We start from the raw sequence: 2,657 nt of genomic DNA, 5'->3' as shown, positions 1-2,657 counted from the left end.
AGCACATATTACAATCGATACCTTGGACTTGGTTATCAATTTTAATTGAACATCAAATTTGTTATTTTTGTTTATAATTATTCTTGACCGCAATAGCTGTAATTCAAATTGTATTCAATTTGTTGTTTATCATCACTATTTTTAATAACTTAATATCTCTGGGAAGATCCCAGAGAGCTTTTCTGCATGTTGGTCCGAGTCTACAATAGCATAAGTCTCACATTTTTTGTCTAAACTTATCGAAATGGCAGCTTGACCAATTGGATGTAACCCCGAGGTTACTAAAACAGAATTATTGTTTTGAAGTGTACTCAAACTGTGAAGTACATAATAACTCTGAAACATCAAAAAAAAATAAATATTATTTAGTTTTTTTTTAGTCAATTTTAAGTGAATTGTCTGTAAAAAAAAAAAAAAAATAATAAACATTATTTAATATTTTTTCAAAATCTTTGTATTTTCTCGTAATATTTAATGGACCCTCATTGGATAATACTACCAAATGCTTATAATATAATTTTAATACAAAATATAATTTGTAAAGACTACAAAAATCTAAAAAGAATACATGTATTAATTTTAAAACATCATAATTTAATGCAATGATCATTGCTTTTGAGAATCGATTCTCATCATATTTTCTTACAACTATTCAAAAAAATCAAAAACATAGTATCGCAATGATTTTTATAATTATTTGAAGTAAACATTTAAACACAAAATCAGTTTTCGAAAAAATCGATTTTGGTTTTTAGTGTAACTCTAAATGACCGTGAATACATAAAAATTTCACTGAATGTTTATATTAGAATTTTCTATACAGCAAAATATTTTGACTTGTTTTGAGCCATTTACATATTTGGAATTTTTAATATACTCAAATACGCTATTTTTAAACTCTTGAATTTTTTTTTTTAATACTTAAGAAGTGTTCTGTGGAAATGTAATCATCTGTTTCTAAAATGATATCCACCCTTTTACGAAATACATATTTTGTTGGGGTAATTTTTCAGAAAAAATTGCCGTACCTACCTGGTGTCAATTAGTACAAAAAACTTCAACAAATTTAATGTACAGTTTTAATAAGAATTACAAAAATCAAAGTTAGAAGACATTCAATAAAAATTATACTATGGAGGTGGTCATTCTTGGTGAATCAATTTGTAAACCAATTTTTATATATTAATATTATTGTTACTTAACGAAATAAGTTTATTATAACGTACATAAAGATTAGTATATCTACACATAAATGTATTTGAATTGTGTGTATAATACTAATTAATAAACTATTCAATGTGTTATACATAATGTATAAGCTAATAACCAAAGTAGTTGTGGCTAATATTAAAAAAAAAATTTACAATTTATGCATACCTTAAAAGCCGTGGGTACTCATCAACTATAATGAAAGATCATCACCAAACGATTTATGCCCAACTGATTCGAAGGCGGTGCAAACCATTTGCATCTGACAGCGTATAGCTAAACAAAGTGTCACCAGAAAAAAATCAAATACGAACAATGCTATTACAATACAGGCACAGAACAAAGCCTCGACCATGTAAAACATATTGTAGTGTGCATTGTACGTTTCGTTCGATACAAATAAATACAAATTTATTACGTTAAAACTGTAATTGCTGACCGATCCGTCACGATTTTTGACCTGTAACATATCGTTTGACAATTCCAAGGAACTAAAAAAGTAAATTATCATTGTCGTGAGATACGCGACTGCCAATATAGTCGTTGACAACACAGATAGTTCTCTCCAACGATCCAGTATATTATGTCGGTCTTGGAGGCTATGCGATGTAACACCACGTGATCGACAAACACCATTCGAGTAGTGGACGATGACACACATTGGATAGAACAAATACATATAGAAATGATACCTTTCCAAAAATTATCTATACTTAAAGGCATATTGTCCGTCCAATAGTATACACTGGTTATGTTCAATATCACCGCAATATCACCGCAATTACACCAATATAAAGTGTACCTAATGAATGCCACGACAATGTGGTAGACGTTTTTACCACGATATTTTGTTGTTTCAGGATCCAAAGTTTGATATAAATCTATGAGTTTTGCCAGTGTTATGTTGAAAATATGATTCTGATCGTTCCAAATATCCATAGAAAAAATCTTTTTATACTAGAGTATGTAATAATAAAAATGAAATTATTAATGATAATAGAAATATCATTTTTACATACCTACTTTATGTAATTTATATAATTTTTAGCCGTGTCACTTTATTGAGTTCTCTTCACTTAGAAGTTCTACGAGTCTGGTAAATGTAATACTGTTACTTATTGCTGTTCATTTAAGTTGTCCGTGACTGTAGAGCTTACGAGTGCAGTGGCGAAACTTGCGGGTTAGTTGGAAAAATAATTGGACAGACGGCATTAATAATGCAAGTGGGTGCTCCAAGAACACAGAATTAAAATTGGTTTTTTCTTTTTTTCTTTTTGTAGTGATATAAAAATAAAAAAAAGATAAAAATAGAAAAAGGGAAGTCGGGGAAGTGCGGAGTAGTGCGGCAAATTACAAAGGGTATGGGAAATTAAGAAGGTACGCATATCGGCACTTATATTACATTATTTTTATCCTACTACAGAATATTATTAGCCGAGTACGGAGTT

The sequence above is a fragment of the Acyrthosiphon pisum genome, chromosome X, assembly GCF_005508785.2.
Source record: "Acyrthosiphon pisum isolate AL4f chromosome X, pea_aphid_22Mar2018_4r6ur, whole genome shotgun sequence".
NCBI classification, from domain to species: domain Eukaryota; kingdom Metazoa; phylum Arthropoda; class Insecta; order Hemiptera; family Aphididae; genus Acyrthosiphon; species Acyrthosiphon pisum.
The sequence above is the reverse complement of the archived record's forward strand: the minus strand, read 5'-3'. Positions refer to the sequence as shown.